We start from the raw sequence: 20,595 nt of genomic DNA, 5'->3' as shown, positions 1-20,595 counted from the left end.
TTCGCTTTCCTCAACCCTGTGCCTCTTGTTTTCCAGAATTCTTTTCACCATCCTCTGCACGAAGCTCCCCTCCCCCCTTTCTGGCCATGATTCGCTCAATTGCTTTGTTCTTTGCCCGCTAACTCTGTACCATCAGACCGGCTCTATCCTCTCCGTCATTCTAACTAATTATCCTATTTTATATCACATTCGTTTGTTCAATTCCTCATTCCCTCCTTTTATCATTTCATGATAACCTATCAGTCCAATCCGCAGCTGCGGCCCCTCATCTAAGAACATCCGTTGCTGCATTGCCAATTCTTGATGCAGCACCCCGTCATCTGCTGCACCCTCGTGGATCCTAACAAACAAGATTCTAGGGGCGTCTATCTCTTCCAGTGCACCCGGCATTTTATCCATCATACATTGAAGAATAGCCAGGCCCACAAAGATGCAGCCGAGTGCCACTGCTAAATACATGACCATATTTATCAACCGGTCCTTCCAACCTCTGAATCCCCTGTTACCACAAGGGCCAGGGTCCTGCATATCGTCCAGCTGGTTCCGCATGCGATCCATAAATGTAGTGATGTTAGCGGTTGTCTTGAACTGCCATGATACACTTGCACTACACTATGGCGCATACCCCACCCTCACCGTCCTGAAGATAGTGAAGAGCATACCGGTTCTGCATGGCAAACAACCGCAGTTGAGACAATTCCTTGATTATTGCCTCGAGGGTGTCCAAGGTTTCGTTGCACCCATATTCCCGAGAGTAATTTTTTAATTTAGCCAATTTTAATTCTACGGAATTGAATTGTCTCCAGAACATTCCATCAGGGGTCTTAACTGAATTGTCTCTGTGACATTCCATCAACCCGTTAAAGACATTTAACATGACTATCACTATGATAGCCCATTTTTCCCCTCATCCCTCTGTCGTACCTACATCGACAAAATTTTTAAAGTTTCTAATCCCCAGACTGACCTTTGATTTCCTCAAGACGATCTTTCCGGACCAACCGCGAGCGATCAGACGAATCAGACCATGAGAAAAGGGGAAAAGCAACGTGGTCATTTTCCAGCTACTCACATTGTGGGCCCATTTCCTCTTTCCTTGTCCAACATCAGTCTAATTCTGATTTCGCAGCTGACCGGTGATCCTCTGGAGACGTCCCAAGTTTCGGCACCAAATGACAAATAAAGTTCTTTACACGTCAGCCTGGTCACAATAAAACTCGAGAGGGAACTGTAGGTATGGTATTATTTATTTTCAAACAACTTGCAAGGCTGACCCGCTCTATAGAGATTCAGAACTCATACAGTCTCCTGAAACTCCCAGATCCAAGTGAGACCGAGGACAAAGATATCTCTATACATATCATTCGAATGGCATCAAGTTTCACATACAAGATTCCCATAGGTCATCCCATACACCTCCTGACTGGGCCATATATCCTAATTGACTCACTTCGTATTCCTCAACCCTGTGCGTCTTGTCACCCAGCATTCTTTTCGCCATCCTCTGTACGAGGTCCCCCTCCCCCCCCCCCCCCTCCCCTCTACCTTAGTGACCATGCTTCGCTCAATTCCTTTATACTTTGCCTGCTAACTGACGACCATCAGACCGGCTCTATCCTCCACATTATTCTAACTGATTATCCTATTTTATATCAAATTCGTTTGTTCAATTCCTCATTGTGACAGCCCTCTTTGTGGAATCTGGGAAGCAGGTCGAAGCGTGCGGATCGTTGCAGGGTGTGTGGGGCGGTGGGACTATTATGTCTGAGGCACAGGGCGGAAGATCAGAATCGATTAGTTCAGTGAATGTCCTGGAAACAATATCATGTTGATTGGTCGTGGGATCCTGGTTCAGGGGGTAATAGCAGGATATAAAAAATAATTGGCACACAGCCTTTGTGAGGAAGAGATCCGGACACAGTAAATAATGTTTGAACTTTGGTGAGCAGCTGTGATCGCCACGTCACGGCTGGGTATAGAGAGAGGAGTGAACTATATGGTCAATGGAAGGGTCTTAGGGACAATTGATGTGCAGGGAGATCTGGGAGATAAGGTTCATTGTACCCTGAAGGTGGCAACGCAGGTTGATAGAGTGGTCAAGAAGGCATACAGCATGCTTGCCTTCATCGGACGGGTTATTCAGTACAAGAGTTGGCAGGCCATGTTACAGTTGTATAGGACTTTGGTTCGGCCACATTTGGAATACTGCGTGCAGTTCTGGACGCCATATTACCAGAAGGATGTGGATGCCTTGGAGAGGGTGCAGAGGAGGTTCACCAGGATGTTGCCTGGTATGGAAGGTGCTCGCTATGAAGAAAGGTTGAGTAGATTAGGATTGTTTTCGTTGGAAAGACGGAGGCTGAGGGGGGACCTGATTGAGGTCTACAAACTTATGAGAGGTATGGACAGGGTGGATAGCAACAAGCTTTTTCCAAGAGTGTGGGTGTCAGTTACAAGGGGTCACGATTTCAAAGTGAGAGGGGGAAAGTTTAAGGGAGATGTGCGTTGAAAGTTTTTTACGCAGAGGTTGGCGGGTGCCTGGAATGCTTTACCAGCGGAGGTGGTAGAGGCGGGCACGATAGCATAATTTAAGATGCATCTAGACAGGTATATGAATGGGCGGGAACAGAGGGAAGAAGACCTTGGAAAATAGGAGGCAGGTTTAGATAAAGGATCTGGATCAGCGCAGGCTGGGAGGGCTGAAGGGTCTGTTCCTGTACTGTAATTTTCTTTGTTCTTTGTTCTTCGTTGAGTGGAGCAATTTCGGTAGAGGGCGCCGGTAGAGAGTGGGTGTGAGGTACAGAGAAATTGAGACAGTTGGTGTCGCATTGGCAGATCTCAATGAAAAGATTAAGAGCAGATGAGAAGCCATGGGTGCAATGCGTGTGAGGGGGATTACTGGAGGCGGATGGTGGCAAGAGACAGTGAGAAACATCAGAGATACTATTAACTATCCAATTATCATGACCAGAACATGGCCAAACATTTGAAAGACAGCAGTCAGTTTCTGCTTAACCTGAATTTAAAACAGAAAATAAAACAATACCAGAAAAGATTCACCCAGTAACAACGCCAAACGTCTAACTGAATTAGAATTATGAGAAAAAATAACCTATTCACATAGACTGCAACAAAGAGTCAATCCATATTCCAAAAATAAAATCATTCCTAATTTGGTTGAATGGTTTCAAAACCTGTTAGAAAGTACAGTTTGAATTACTATGAGAGATGTTCAACAATTTGATTTCGGAAAGGGCTTCGGTAAGATTCACGAGAAATGTGAGTGCAAGTGGTGTGAGGGAACACAGCAGCAGATTGGACAACAAGCTGGAGACAGACACAAAGAACACGGAGAGCAGTTAAAGGATGTAGCCTGATTGGTGTAAGATGGGAAGCTATTCCACAGGGGTCAGCTCTAGGATTACTTTATTTAACCATTTACATCAAAAATATGGAATCGGCAAACAGAATGATCAATACAGAACTTAGAGACTAAGCCAAATTAAGAGTGACAGGGAATGCAGAGGAAGAGTACAATTAAATATAGTAACACATTCATTATCAATTATTGACTTGGAAATCAACTTGCTCAATGGGAAATTATTTTCTGGACAGCTTACTGCCCGGTGTTGTACTTTGATCAGAACAATAAGTCTCCCAATTACTCCTTGGAAAATAATTTCGAAGTGGCCTGGAGGGGTTTCTGGGTTCAGCTGGATAGATTCACAAACCGTTTGAAGCAGCAATACAGTTTATTAACATCCAGAGGAATTGATCAAACAATGGAGTTCATTTCAGGACAGATAGAAATGAGAAGAATATCACAAAACGTATTGGACTTCTGTACTGGGTGGTTTTATTAAATATCAGTGCAACTGATATCTGTTTCTTTTAGAGCAGTTCAACAGAAAGCAGAGATAGCGAGACATTTCGTGTCACACAATAAATTTCAAACACCTTTAAAATAAAGCCGAAAGCTTCCTGTCTAATCCAACCGTTAAGCAGAAACAGAGGGCCCCTGATAATGGGGCAATCGCTCAGCAATAATATTCTGTATTTCAAAATAGAACCAACCTATTTCAGTTCCTGACTCACACACAATACAATTTGATACGGAGAGATAGTCCCAGTGACAAATGGATAATTTGGTCAAATATTGCACTGGCGAGTGACCCACATTCATACAATTTTGCACTGACAAATACTTCCAGTAATGCTTGTCCACTCTGGTTAGTGATACACGCTCAGTGTGATTTATTCTTACTCCAACTAAACCTTCGTTCAAAGAGATTGCCTTCACTCAGATGCAATTTAACATTTAACAATATTCCACTCAAAATAAAGCTTCACTGATCAGAGATCCCGTGACATCCAAACAAATGATTATTTTAAGTCGATGCAAGGGATTCTAACCATGGACAGGTTTAAATGCACTTGAAGTAACCGAATTATATAGTTGATCAGATGCCTGTATAACAGTGAGCACAAGATCAGAAATAAATATTTTCAGTCACAGTTTAAAATCAGAGAGCCGCTCACACACAGCTTTACAACTTCCACGGTAATAGTCACTTACCAGGAACACCAACGACAGCAAGGATTGGATAGAATATTTTCTCAGCAATATTTATTGGAGGCTGTATGTTCAGTATGAAGTGATGTGTCCTTCGTTCTGCTGACAGCCTCTTCGTCGTGAACCCTGAGGTAATATATAGTCCCAAATGCTTTAATTTATACCGTATGGAATCAACTCAGCGATATTGAGGTTGCAACATCGTTTAACTTTTTTTTTAAACATTGAACAAACAGATTACTACATTGGATTTAGTGAAAGGATATTTGTTTTTTTGAGTGAGTGACCACTTTCCAGAAAATGGCCTGTGTTAATCAAATTGTTCAATTAACAACAGCATAAAGGGCGCTGTTTACTCAAAAACCATCAGTCTCATATTTAGATCTTAGATGATTTCAGGGATATCCGTCACTCGAATGTAACCACTCAGTGATTCGGGTCCAATGTTAGTGTCCTCAACTGCACTCTCGGATATTGATGCCTCTGTGACTGTGGCCATTCAGTGATTCAGTTCCAATTATCAGTGCGATTCTTTGGATTTTTCCACTGCACTACGCCGTGTAGCTGCATCTATTACTGACCATTCAGTGATTCAATTCTGATTTTCAATGTGTTTCTCTGGGTGGTTCCACTGCACTCTGGACTGACGCTGCCTCCTTTATCTTTCACCATTCAACGATTCAATTCCAATTGTCAGTGCGTTCTCTGGGTGCTTCCACTGCACCCGGGATGTAGCTGCCTTTTAACTGTGAACATTCAGTTCAGTGGTTTAAGTTGGTTCCTGGTAACCAGAAATATTAAATCGCAATAAGTGTTATGTCCAAACTAAATTATTCCAACCCGAAATCTGATGCAACTCCTCAAAGTAATAAAACATTTTGAAACATTGGAAAACTCAGAAAATTCGGAACTTGCAGCAGGTACAAAAACATCACCTTATCGAGCAGCAAGAGATATTTCGCAGAGAGAACGAATCCCCGTCTCTAACTGGTATTGGATCTCCATCTGATAAACAAACGTATGCTGGGAGAGAGAGCTTGACAAGAGAAGGGAGCGAAAGAGAGAGGGAGATGGTTTGTGAGATGTGCCGACACTTGACAGGGAGAGAGAAAAACAGGGGAGTGAGAAAGATAATTGGAATGAGGGATGGTGAGGCAGATGGGGAGGGAGAGTGAAAAATATTGTCATTGAAAAGGAGTGAAGGGTGAAAAGCGTGAGAGAAAAAGGGGAAGAGAGAGAGAAGCTGAGAGAGAAAGAGCGTGAGAAAAAAAGAGAGTGAGACAGAAAGATGGTGAGAGACGGAATGGATGAAAGTGAAATAAATTGAGAGCGACAGGGGGTGACAGAGAATGAGGGTGATAGAGAAAGAGTATGAGAGAGAACGGGGATGACTGAATGGGGGTGACAGAGGAAGAGCGTGTGATTGACAGAGTATGAGTGAGAAATCTGCTGAGAGAGAATGTGTGAGAGAATGCGAGTGAGAGATAAAGCGGCTGGGAGAGCAATACGGTGACAGGGAAAGAGAGTGAGAGAGAAAGAAGGAGACAGCAAACGCGAGAGAAAAGGTGAGAGACGAGACATGAGAGAACGAGGGTGAGTGTGAAAGAGTGTGAGATAGAAAGAAGGAGAGAAATAAGGCGGGGTAGAAAGAGGGTGAGAGCAATAAAATGTTCGACGTGAGTAGATTGATTGTCTGAGAGAAAGGGAGGCGAGAGAACGGAGACAGAGCGGGCGAGTGAGTCAGGGAGACGCATGGTTTGAGAAGGACAGCATTTGAACTCAAAGATACTTTTAGAGAAATGTGAACTATGTCAAGAAATCGCTAGAGTAAGTAGACAGTGAGGGTGGATAAGGGAAGGAGGGACTGAGAGAGAGAGTGAATTGGATAGAGAGAATGAATGTGAGCAGTGTGAGAGATTGAGAGGATGATAGAAGATGAGGGAGGGTAATTGTATTTGAGACGGAGTGTGTATGAAAGAGGGAGAGAGTTTGAGAGAGGGAGACAGTGTCACTGAACGTAAGATTGTGCGAGATGAAGAATGTCTCTGAGAGGTACTGTCTGAGAGAGAGAGGGTATGTCAGAGGGAGTGAGACCGAGTGAGGGAGAGTGTGAGAGAAAACTAGTTTGAGGGAGAGAGTTTGTGCGAGTGCAAGAGAGCGAGAGAATGTGATATCATAGAAACATAGAATTTAAAGTGCGGAAGGCCTCCTTGGAAAGAGCACCCCACTGAACCTCCTCCTCTTAACCCAGTAACCCCAAGAAATATTTTTGGACACGAAGGGCAATTTAGCATGGCCAATCCAAAAACCCGCACATATTTGAAAAGTGGGGGGACACCGGAAAACACGGAGGAAATCCACGCAGACACGGGGGGAGCATGCAGACTCCACACAGACAGTGACCCAAGTCGGGATTCGTACCAGGGACCCTTGAGCTGTGAAGCAACTGTACTAACCACAATGCTGCCGTGCTGCCCATCTGGAGATATGAGAACTGAGAAATAGGGAGAGTATTATCGAGGGAGAGTATGAGAAAGTGGGAAAATGTGAGTTTCAGAGAGAATGAGAGAAAATTTGTGAGAGAGTTTGAGAAAAGTGTGGGAGTATGCGTGAAAGACGGTGTGTGAGACATGTGTGAGAACGTATGTGAGAGCCGGTGTGTGAGAGTGTGTGTGAGAGCATGTGTGAGAGTTGGTGTGTGTGTGAATGTGTGTGAGAGAGCGTGCGTGAGAGTGTGCGTGACAGCATGTCCAAGAGTCTGTGCGAGCGCGTGTGAGAGTCTGTGTGAAACATCGTTGTGAGGGTGTGTGCGTAATGACATAGGCCTGGCCTTTGAGATGGGCCAATTAGAAGACGAGTTCCCTGATTTGCAGCCCAATCAGGGAACCCCTTTCTCTATATATAACAGAGAGTGTCAGATCCTCTGCAAGCCAGGTGCAGACAGCGGATTGAATGGTCATGGTTGTTCAGTTGTTGGGTTTGTAAATAAAAGGGATTCTGGAGATGGGACTTCTGCCTCCGTGTCCTTAGTACAGTGGTGACAAGGAAAACGAGACGAACGGAAGAAACCTGATCGGCACAGCTTCCGCATGTTGAGATAAACCACTGGCAGGCAAAATGCCTGTATTTGGAAAGTTGAACTCTTTTCACCCTGCAGTGGATCACTGGGCCCAATATGTAGAGCCGATGAAGTACTTCTTTCGAGGAAACGATAAAATTCCGGACGAAAAGCAACGGGTCATTCTGCTGACCGTGTATGGGCCAGCAGTCTTTGCCCTTTTGCGTAGTCTCACTTTTCGGGAGGCACCGAACACAAAAACATTCCAGGAATTGACGGGCTTAGTAAAAGAGTACAATGACCCAAAGCCTCCTCTGACCCACCGAAGGTACCGGTTTTACTCAGCATTCCGAGACACTGGGGAGTCAGTTACTAACTTTTTAACAAGATTATGGAGATTAGCAGAGGCTTGCGAATTAGGCCTGATGCTGAATGAGATGCTCCGAGACCGCATGGAATGTGGAATAAATAATTTAGCAATACAGAAACTCCTGTTAGCATAGGCCTAGCAGGATTGTAAACAAGCATTGCAGCTGGCTTTGACCTTAGAAAAAACAGCAAGTGGAGCGCATGAGTTACAGGGTACTGCAATCGAGGTTGACGCGCTTACAAGTGAATCTGAGTTAAGTGACAACGCTGGGGGATAGGCAACTGCATAGCCACCCTCAGGAACGACTCAGATAGTAAGTTAACCAGGCAAACCTGCAGAAGCCCTCTCGATCAAGGGAAAAATTATTTCCAGACAGACGGCAACCCTTGCAGCCTTTCACCCCGGAAAATGAAATGAGAAATGAAAAAATGAACATCGCTTATTGTCACGAGTAGGCTTCAATGAATTTACTGTGAAACACCCCTAGTCGACAGATTCCGGCCCCTGACCGGGGAGGCTGGTACGGGAATCGAACCGTGCTGCTGGCCTGCTTGGCCTGCTTTAAAAGCCAGTGATTTAGCCCAGTGAGATAAACCAGCCTCTATTTGTAGTATCTGATTGAATATTGCAGTATCTGACAGAGATCGGAGCCAGAATGGGGAAATAGAAGCCACAAACCATCATCTTGGAGAAGGTGACGTAGGCCGGGGTACAAGAGAATGCATAGCCTAGAAGCCCCACCTATCTCAGTCCAGGAACAATTAAATTGTGTAAGATAAAGACTCAAACCGTTAAATTATCCATCAGGTTCAATGGACGTCCCACACTCATGGAAGTCGACACTTCAGCAGCGGTATCAGTGATAGGGGAACAGTATTGAATAAAATTCGCAAGGACTCCAACACTTATCCCGAATCAGGATATCTGCAAAACAAAGGACCTACACATGGGAACCTGTGAAAGTGCTGTGCACAACACATGTAACTGTGACTTCTGGAGATCAAGTGGTTAGGCTGCCTTTAAATGTAATGAAAGGTGTGAGGCAACGTTTTTCGAAACGAAACTGGCTAAAACATATCCAGCTGGATTGGGTAAACATTGGGAAAAGGGTCACCTGAGTGAACTCCTCTGCAAATACCCAGAGGTTTTACGAGAAGGGCTCTGAAGAAAAAAAGGGAGCAAAGGCGACATTGCATGTCAAACCATTCTACAAGGCCCGACGAGTACCCTTTGCACTAAGGCAGAAAGTAGATAGACATAGACATAGAACAGTACAGCACAGATGTGGACATAAAACGCTTAGAGCGCGAGGGATTAATGAAACCGGTCGAGTTTGCAAAGTGGGCGGCACCCGTGGTGACCATCCTTAAGCCGGACGCTCGGTCTGCCTTTGTGAGATTTCAAACAAACAATTAATCACTTCTCACAGCTGGACAAATACTCAATTCCCCGGATTCAGGATGTCCATACAAAGCTCGCTGGAGGACTTCTATTCCCAATGCTGGATATGAGCCACGCATATCAACACCTGAAGCTGGACGGACAGTCCCAAAAATGCTTAACGATAAACACACTGAAATGCCTTTTTCAGTAGATAAGATTACCCTTCGGGTATCGTCTGCTTGTGCGATATTCCAGAGGACAAAGGAGAAAATATTGAAAGGGCTACCACAAGTCGCTTTTGACCTGGACGACATCCTCATTACAGGAAAAACATAGGCAGAACATCATGAAAACCTGGAGGAAGTCCTGAGGAGATTTTCAGCAGCACGCATGCCCCTAACGTGGGAGAAATGTGGTTTCCCAGCGCCTCAAGCAACCTGGGGTCGACGTTTGACTAATCAGGGCTGCATCCTTTGGACGATCGGGTGAGGGCCATTAAAGATGGCCCAGCCACCACCACAATCCAGGAGTTAAGGTCTGTCTTCGGACTGGTTTCATATTATGGAATTTTTAAAACTAAATTCAGAGTAGCCAATTCATTTTGAACAATTAACGGGCAATTTAGCCTGGTCAATCCACCTAGCCTGCACGTTTTTGGGTTGTGGGGGCGAAACCCACGCAAACACGGGGAGAATATGCACAGTCCACACGGTGACAGTGACCAAGAGCCTGGATCGAACATGCGACCTCGGCGCTGTGAGGCAGCAGTCTAACCCACTGCGCCACGGTGCTGCCCTTACGGAATGTTCGTTCAGAACAGAGCTTCCATCTTGAAACCCTACACCAATTACTAATAAGGGGCAAGTCCTGGAGTGGTCCTCCCAACAAGACAGGGCTGTCAAGAAGATAAAAGAACAGCTTTCCTCTTAGAACGTTTTGACACACTACTACCATAGGAAAATGTTGGTGCTTACGTGCGACACGTCTCCATATGGCATTGGTGCAGTTTTTGCACACAGATGGCAAAACGGAAAGAAACTACTTATACCTTTTGCCGCCAGGACGCTGGCAGCAGCAGAACGACTGGCTGTGATCTTCACGGTGAACAAATTTCACCGGTGCTTGTACAGCTGGAAATTCACTACAATTACAGACCTCAAGCCATTGCTGGGTTTGTTGAAAGAAGACAAAGTAATACACCAATAGATTCGGTCAGGATTAAACGCTGTGCCCTACTACTGGCGGCGCACGAATATCAACGAGAGCATCGGCCAGGAACACGGGTGGCAAACACCGATGCACTAAGCAGGCTGCCATCACCGGACGCCCCGCCATTCGTACCCAAAATAGGGGAAAAGGCAATGACGTTACATTTTCTGGACACACTTCCAGTAGCAGCACAAAACATTCGTTTATTGGCGCAAAAGGACCCGGTTTTATCTAAAATAAAACATTTGGTGCTAACTGGGGAGAGGGAAAGACCGGTCCAGGCGGAATTACACCCTGACTGGAGCAGAAAAGATCCGATCACTGTGGAAGACGGGATCCTGCTATGGGGGACTCGAGTAATAGTTCCGTCAAGATCGTCAAACCAGACTGGCCGAACTACATCATGGGCACCCTGGAGTATCAAAAATGAAAATACTGGCCAATCGGTCTGGCCACTGGTAGGTCGGTGCCAAGAATGCCAACAACGGCAGAAGATGCCTCTGGCAGCCCTGTTGCACCCATGGGAATGTGCAGGAAGACCATGGCGCGACTTTATGTAGGGTTTGAAGGCCCGTTTATGGTTTCAATGTGTTTTATAATAGTAGACGTCCATTTCAAATGGATAGACGTCTACAAAATGAACTCTGCAAATTGAAAAACTACCATTGAAAAACTCCGCACCACGTTCGCAAATCATGGTATCCCGGAGGGGTTAGTTTCCGATGATTAATCGGTTTTCACAAGCCAGGGTATTAAAAATGTTATGAAGTGACATGGTATTCTGCACAGAAGGACGACATCACACCACTGGGCATTGAATGGTTTGGCGGAGGGATTCGTCAAAAACCTGAAAAGTCAAGTTGACGAAACAGTCAGCAGCATCATTGGACGCCAAACTGTCGCGCTGGCGATTTGACTGCAGAAGACCCCCGCACGCCACAATGGGAATAGCACCAGAGGGGCTACTCATGGGCAGACTACTCCTAACCCGGCTGAGTAGAGTATTCCCGAATTTAGGTGGCAGAATAGAGCGACACCGAGGCCCAATGCAGGAGCCACAACACTTGCCGAGAAAGGCAGTTCAACACGGGTGAAAATGTATGCGTCAGAAATTATGCGAATGGCCTTACATGGGTAGCACGAATGGTCAAGGCCAGGACAGGACATTTATCGTATGAGATACGTGTTGGAAAACATGTAATAAAGAAACACCTGGACCAGTTGGGGGCTTCAGATTCGTTTCCCCTCCGGAGCTGACTCAGACCAGTATACCAAGGACAGTGGAGAGTCCTCTCCCACAAACTATTCACGCCCCTCCCACACCACTGGTGAGGACATCGGACGCGGATATGGACACGGTGGATGATGCCACAGCTGTATCACTGCCGTGAACCGCCCCTCAGGAGCTCACGTCGTAAAAGACGGGCGACGAGCCATTATAACCTCCTCCCCCCCCCCCTCCCCCACGTCCGAGGCCGAAGTGGAGGAGCCGGACAGAGCACAAAAAACGAAGCAGGAGACCCATGAGTCACGAGAACCATGGGGACTCCGCAGCATTTGAGGGGGAGGGGTATAATGGCAAGGCCTTGAGATTGTCAAATAGAATACGCGTTTCCTGATTAGTGTACAATCAGGAACCATTTCTGTGTCTATAACAGGGAGTGTCAGATCCTCTGCAGACAGCGGACTGAATGGTCTTGGTTGTTCAGCTGATGGGTTTGTAAATAAATGGAATTCAGCTGACGGGATTTCTGCCTCTGTGGACTTATTACTGTTCGTATGCAGGAAAGGCAGTGATATTTTCCCAAAACACCCTGATGCTCTTATTAATCAATAATCTATCTATCACTGTCTCAGTCACTCAGTGATTTGGCCACTGCAGCCTTCTGTGGCAAAAAGTTTCACAGATTCTCCAGCCTCTGGCTGAAGAGATTCCTCCTCATCTCTGGTATAAATGATTCTCCCTTCGGTTGTGGCTCTTCCCTTGGCTTCTAGATTCTTCTGGGCAACATCCATTCCACGTCCACACTGCCTTGGCCTCTCAGTGTTTAAATGAAACCCGCCTCCTACTTCAAAACACTAACCAGTACAGAACGAGAGTCCGTAGCCGCTCCTCATCTGACAAGCTCTTCGTTCCGGGCATTATTCTTGTGATACTGTGACTTTAGCACACTCTCCCCCTACCCGCACCCTGATTCACTGCTCCTCGCCAGACCGCTTGTTCCTTTATACGCTGAGGCCCCATAATTTCCCAACATGCCCCACCTCACCTTGTCTCTTTCGCTCTCTCTCTATACCCATACTCAGGACACCACTCCACTCCAGATAAAGTGTCTCTTTCCCCCACTGAGCTCCCATCATTCTCCGCCCCTAACTCACCCTGTCTCTCTCGTGAACTCTCTCTCCCATACTTCTGTGTATTGCTGTCTCAGGGCACCACCCCCTTTCAGATACTCTGTCTCTTTCCCCTCACTGAGCTCCCATCATTCTCCGTCCCTAACTCAGCGTGTCTCTCTCGTGCTCTCTCTCCCCAAACTCCTTTTCCTCAATCTTTCCTTGTGTAAACTGTGGGCACTGGTATTGGCAGTAATATTCGGTGGGGATGGGCATGCGCAGCAACTCTGACTGTGCGCCAGAGGCGCCATGGCGCTCATCTTCGTTCGCCATGGTTTTTCTCGCTCTCTATCTCCCTCACTGAAAGGACAGAGATGCGAGAGGGAGAGAGAAAGCAGGAAAGACAGAATCTCATCCTGAATAAAATAAATTAAAGTGGCTGTTGTACATTGTATTTAATCCTTGAATCCATCCACGTAAACACATATTATTCGGGAATTTAGAAAATGGAAAGCGCTCCTGAGGGCCCCGGCTTTGAACTGAGACCGAGTCAGAGAGGCTGGATTAAACCTCAGGGCCCGCTTGTTAAACAGACCAGTGGTCTACATTGGCGGCTCAACTCCGGAGCCATCCACTGCTCAAGGCGGCGAGAGGGAAAGGCACGCATGTCCTCCACCTCCCCCATAACTGCCCCTTCAACCCTCCACTCACATACTACAATTCCTACAAAAGGATGTTACTGGACAGTGACAGCAGACAGGAGATACCAGCCCCCAGACCCTGTTCAATCAGCTCCTCACGGCAGCCCACATATATTCTGATTCCCCATCTCTCTCACTGTTTCTCCTGGTCCTCTATTTTCTCTCCTTCCCTGCCCCTTTCACTTTCTCTCTACCCCTCAATTCTCTCTGTCTTCTTTCTTTCTCCCTCTCTTATCTCTCGACAAATTACATATATATTTTTCTTCTGCATTTACTGCAAGGTGAAGTATAGGAACATATTGCTGGAAAGAGAAAGAGAAACGTTGGTGATGTGTTAATTAGACCCCGATTAAAGATTAAGAGAAACGCTAGATTTCGGCTGTTTTCCAAAGTGGTGATGTCCCTCGTGCAGATATATTCTGGGATCTTCCGGCGCTCTGCAATTTGTAAGCATAAATATGCCGACTTTGCGAGAATTTCCCGAGATCCTGACGCAAATTGCTATATGTGAGGCCTTCGTTCCTTCTGTAATCATTCATCCATTGTCTGGAGGAGGGACTCGGCTGTGGATCTATAAAATTGAACATTTCCAATTCCATTTGTCTTTTATTTAAAAAGATAACTCGTGAACCTTTGTGTGCACATTTGACTCGAGCGCTCACAACCCTTGGAATAAAAATGGCAGTGATTGGAACTTGGTGTTATTTGGCTCTCAGACAGGGCCTGTGTTTTGATGTCATTCGTGCAACGTTTTCATTGCAGGTCCCAGGGGCCATTTTAATTCACTTTACTGAGTTTCTGACTGGAACGTTCTCTCGTCTCTCTCACTCTCTCGCCCTCTGTCTCTCCATATTTCTCCTAGACAAAGAGAATTGTGTGTAGAGAGAAGGGTGGTAGAAAAGTGGTGGAATGAGGGTTTAATGTCTCTGCCTGCGTCACCCCACATTGCACTATCTTTCCTGCCACTTCCTCCTCTATTTCAAACTGTAATAAATATAAAAGACAAACCCAATGTGGTATGTGGTTATTTTAATTGTGATGTGAGGGTATATGGGTCTTTCTTCTCTCTCTCTTAATCTCTTTCTCTCTCTCTATTTCTCACTCTCTCTTTCTCTCCAATTTTTTCCTTCATGTTGTGAATTGTCAGAGAGAGAGCGGGAGAGAACGAAAACAAGGAGAAGACAGAAGAGACAAGATGGTAGTATGGGCTTCTCTGCTGCGCAGCCAAGGCCTCCCGAGGGCCAACCCCCAGCCCAACACATATCCCTCGCACCAGTGCTCAGTGTTAAGATTAAACAGACTGGTGGAAAAGAAGAGTCTGGAGGAGGAGAAACAGGTTGAGGGAGAGACAAACTGAGAGGGGTGGGAATGACGCATTATGGGAACTGCATGCAGGTTCTGAGGGGTGGGGAAGATTCATCTACCGCTGTTGGACTTGCAATGGGATCCTACTGTGCATTATTGTCTTCATTGTAACTTTAGTCATTCATTTGCTGAGGGAACGGAAGGTTTTGGGTTTGTAGTTGTGCAATTCTAAACATTAAACATCTATGGTGGGGAATTGTGGAGCTAAGCGACCCAGGAGTAGTGGGCCGGAAGGGGGTGTCCAGAATGTTAAAACATCGGTGAACTTCTGTTGCAGGCAAAAATGGGAGGAGGCGGGGCCTGGGATAAACACAGAGAATAAGGTTGTCTCCATTGTGAAGTCACTGCCCAATACCCAGTCTGAAATAAATAAATGAAACACTTTTTTTATCGAAGTCTGGATGCTACAACATTGTAATGGATATGTCTTCTGTGTGTGTGTGTGTGTGCCTATGTGTCTGTGTGTGTGTGTCTGTGTGTGTTTGCTGTTTGTGTGTTTATGTCTGTGTATGTTTGCTGATTGTGTGTCTATCTGTATGTGTGTCTGTGTATGCCTGTGTGTGCCTGTTGTGTGTGTGCTTGTGTATGTTTTACTGTATGAGGTTGAAGGAAATGTGATGTGGGGTCGTTTAGTGGTGAAATTTTGAAGCAAAGTATCTATCCACTTGGAGAGGCAAAGTTTGATATGGGATATTCATCAATGCAATGTCAGAACGAGGTCATGCCTTACACATTGTACTGCATTGTTTGATGAGGTGACTCGGTGAGTAAATCAGGGTAGTGGAGTTGATGTAGCTTATTGGGATTTCAGCAAAGTCTTTGACAAGGTCCCGCATCAGTGACTGGTAAGGCAGTAAACTACACATGGGATAGATGACAACTCGCTAAGTTCGATCCAAAACTGTCTCAGTGATCCGACACAGGGCGTGGTGGAATCAGGCATGTTTGTATGACTGGAAGACAGTGTCGAGCAACGCACCACAGTTGGCTCCTTATTGTTTGTGAGACATGAATGATATAAGCGAAAATGTCGGGCTGATAAGTAAGTTTGAAGATGACACTAAGATATTCCGGGTGGTTGACAGTGAAGAAGAATTTCATGGATAGAGGATGAAATAGAAACATCAGACCGCATGGTGGAATAGTGGTTAACATTGCTACTTCGCGGCGCGGAGGGACCAAGGTTCGATCCCGGCTCTGGATCATTGTCCATGTGGACTCTGCACATTATCCCCGTATTTGCGTCGATTTTGCCCCCACAATTCAAAAGAAGGACAATGTTTGTGGATTGGCCACGCTAATTTGCCCTTTAATTGGAAAAACATAATTGGGTACACTAAATTTATTTTTTTGAAAAAAGAAATAGACATATTGAGCAAACCGGTAGATCAATAGAAGATGGAACTTAATCCTGAAAACAGGGAGGAAGACAGAGAGGGAGAGATGCAGAGCTAAGGAAAGTAAGTACCTGCATCGAAAATGTTTCTGATTCTGTGGGGGAACGGGACACGGCAGCTGTGCCGGCGGGAAGGGTGTTCAGATATAGCAAAAACAGAACGTTTGGTTGGTGGATCAACGGGGGCGAGTGTATGGGTAGGGGCGAGGGCGGGTGCTGTGCATTCTCCCTCTATGTACGCGAAGAGACACAGCGCTGTGGTGACTTGGGGCATTTCACAGTAACTGCATTGCAGTGTTAATGCAAGCCTCCTTGTGACAAGAAAGATTCTTATTAAAAGATCGTTCATAAAGACAGCAAAATAGCACACTTTTCCAAATCTTGTTGCTGTCATATGTGTGTGTGTGCGCACTCGTGTGCACTTGAGTGTGTGTGTGTTTGTGTGTGTGTGCATGTGTTTGAGTGTATGTGCCTTTATTTATAATGAACAGCCTTTATTTATAATGATGAAATAAATGCTAGGATAGATGTTTTAAAAAGAATGCCAAAGGAATGGCCGCAGTTTTCTTCACAGTTTAAAGAAATATGTTTAGCTCTCTCTGGGGAGAGAGGTGGTGGGTATCCAGACTCAGAATTTCCCTGGCTCTGAGATGGTGGGTTGCCTGGGAGGTTAGATTACACCAGGCCTAGGCAGGATGATGTGTCGGGTTTCCCTCTCCTGATATGATCATTTGCTGTTTGCAATCCTGAGGTGCGTCAATGGCCTTTACTGAACTGCAACTGTGAACCAAACAATTACAAAATGAACCACTAACAGTTGTGTGCAAGTCATTTGAAAAGTGGTGAGCGAGTGGGTTTCAAAGGAAAAGTCTGGGTAAATGCTTGTACTCAATAGCAGAGTGGTGTTTCAGTCTTAGACAGGCCAGTGGACTTGGAGGATATCTGGGGTTGCGGGCGATTAACTGGCCCTGCCTGGGCAGCAGAGTGGTGAAGTGAGCAATGGCTAGCATTGCTGCCTCACGGCGCCGGGGTCCAAAGGTTCGATACCTTTGTTTCGAACCAAAAGTTCAATCGCCGGTTCGATACCGGCGCCGGGGTCCAAGGGTTCGAGAGGGCAGCACGGTAGCATGGTGGTTTGCATAAATGCTTCACAGATCCAGGGTCCCAGGTTCGATTCCCGGCTGGGTCACTGTCTGTGCGGAGTCTGCACGTCCTCACCGTGTGTGCGTGGGTTTCCTCCGGGTGCTCCGGTTTCCTCCCACAGTCCAAAGATGGGCAGGTTAGGTGGATTGGCCATGCTAAATTGCCCGTAGTGTCCCAAAAAGTAAGGTTAAGGTTAAGGGGGGGGGTTTGGGTTACGGGTATAGGGTGGGTTTGAGTAGGGTGATCATTGCTCGGCACAACATCGAGGTCCGAAGGGCCTGTTCTGTGCTGTACTGTTCTATGTTCTATGTAATACTTAGTGCTGATCGCCAATTGGAGGAAAATGACTGACACAACAGGCCGTGTGTTATTGAGATTGTCTGTTATTGTATAATTGTAGAATTCTACTTAGTGTTGGTTAGGAAATGGAATGTAACGCATGACACAACTGGTCTTGTGTTACTGATATCATCTGTTACTGTATAGTTCGCTCACCATGTTAACCAAGTGTAGAAAAACACCTGGCACAACTGGCCGTGTGACACTGTGATTATCTGTTATTGTCGAATTTTACTCAGCGTGGGTCTCAAAGTGGAGTAAAACGCCTGAAACTATTTTTCGTGTGTTACTCAGTGTAACTTTGTTACTGTAGACTTCTATTCGGTATGGGTCATCACGTGGTAAAAAGGACTTAGAGTATTGGTTGCGTGTTACTGACATTACTGGTTAAGGCAGAATTGCGGAATTCGACTCTGTGCAGTTGACAACCGGAATATACACCTTGCACAATTTGGCGTCTATTACTGAGATTATCTGTTATTGTAGAATTGTAAAATTTCACTCCGTGTGGTTTACAAAGTTGTGAAAAACACCAGACACAAATGGCTGTGCATTGCTGAGATTATCTGTTATTCCATATTACACTGAGTGGCGTTACCAAGTGGTGTAAAACTTCTGACAAAACAGCGCGTTTATTTATCAGATTATCTCTTACTATGGAATGATAGAATTATTTACAGTGCGGGCAACAAAAGTGGAGTGTAACGCGTGACACGAATGGCCGCTTGTTACTAAGAATATCTGTTATTGCAGAATTCTACGCATTGCGTGTCGCCAAGCGGAGAAAATGCATGACAAAATGCCGTTGGTTACAGAGAGTATCTATTACTGCAGAATCGCTGAATTCTTCTCAGTGTGGGGCACCAAGTCGAGTAAGACACCTGACACAACTGGTCGTGTGTTACTGAGAGCATATTTGATTGTTGAGTTATAGAATTCTAATCAGTGCTGGCCAACAAGTGGGGCAAAACGCCTGACAGAACTATGTGCGTGTTACTGCGATTACTGGATCATGTTGATTGTAGGAATCGAGTCAGTACTGTTAACAATTGGACTAAACTACTTACACAATTGGTGGGTTATACCTGCGATTATCTGTTCCTGTTGAATTGTAGAAGTATAATCAGTGTGGGTCACAAGGTAGAGTCAACCGCCTGACACAGCTGGACGTTTATCATTGATTTGTCTGTTATGTAGAATTGTAATATTCCACTCAGTACGCGTGCCCAAGTGGAGAAACACCTGACACAACTGGCCGCGTGCCACTGAGATTACTAGTTAATGTAGAGTTATAGAATTCTACTCAGAGCGAGTGGCAACAGGTCTAAACTTCTGACACAATTGGTCGTGTGATACTGAGATTATCTGTTATTGGAAAATTGTAGAATTGCCGTCAGTGTCGGTCAACAAGTGGAGTCAAACGCTTGAAACAATTGGCCGTGAATTACGGATATTATCTGTTATTGTGGAGTTATATAATTCTACTCAGTGCGGGTTACCATGTGGAGAAAACGCCTGACACAACAGACCCTGTGTTGCTGAGAGTAGCTGTTATTGCAGTATGGTAACAATTGGACTAAACACCTGACACAATTGGCCCGGTATTACTGTGATTATCTGTTATAGTACACGTCTGTTGTTTGTGGTGTTACAAGTGGAGTAAAATGCCAGACATTGCAAGCGGTGTATCACTGAGGCTATCTGTTACTATTGAATTGTAGAACTTCCAGGCAATGCTGATTCCCATTTGGAGTAAAACATTTTAATACTGACCATGTGATAATGAGGTTATCTGTTATTGGAGAATAATACTCAGTGCGTGTCACCAAGTGTAGTAAAACGGCTGACCACAACAGGCCGTGTGTTGCTGAGTATCTGTTATTGTAGAAATTACTGTGCTGTTACCAAGTGGAGTAAAATGGCTCACACAACGTGTTACTGAGATTACAGGATAATGTTCATTGTTGAATTCCAGTCAGTGCTGTTAACAATTGGAGTAAACGCCTGACACGATTAGTGGTGCATTCCTGGGATTATTTATTATTGTTACATTGTGGAATTCTACTCAGTGCGGATTACGAAGTGGAGTAAAACATCTGCCACATCTGTCCGTGCACTACTGCCAGTATCTGTTATTGTCGAACTCTTCTCAGTGCGGGTCACGAAGTAGAGTAAAACGCCAGACACAAATGGACGTGTATCACTGAGATTAACTGTTATTGTAGAATTGCATAATTCCACTCAGTACAGGTTACCATAGAACATAGAACATAGAACAGTACAGCACAGAACAGGCCCTTCGGCCCTCGATGTTGTGCCGAGCAATGATCACCCTACTTAAATCCACGTAACCCGTATACCCGTAACCCAACAATCCCCCCATTAACCTTACACTACGGGCAATTTAGCATGGCCAATCCACCTAAACCGCACATCTTTGGACTGTGGGAGGAAACCGGAGCACCCGGAGGAAACCCACGCACACACGGGGAGGACGTACAGGCTCCACACAGACAGTGACCCAGCCGAGAATCGAACCTGGGACCACTGGAGCTGTGAAGCATGGATGCTAACCATGCCAAGTGGAGTAAAATGCTTGGTGCTACGGAGGTTACTATTTAATGTACAATTGTAGAATTATACTCAGAGTGAGTGAGAACTGGACTAAACACCTGACACAATTGGCCGTGTTATACAGAGTTTATCTGTTATTGCAGAATTGTA

Source organism: Scyliorhinus canicula, chromosome 26 (genome assembly GCF_902713615.1).
Source record: "Scyliorhinus canicula chromosome 26, sScyCan1.1, whole genome shotgun sequence".
Taxonomy (NCBI): domain Eukaryota; kingdom Metazoa; phylum Chordata; class Chondrichthyes; order Carcharhiniformes; family Scyliorhinidae; genus Scyliorhinus; species Scyliorhinus canicula.
This window is presented reverse-complemented; position numbering follows the sequence as displayed.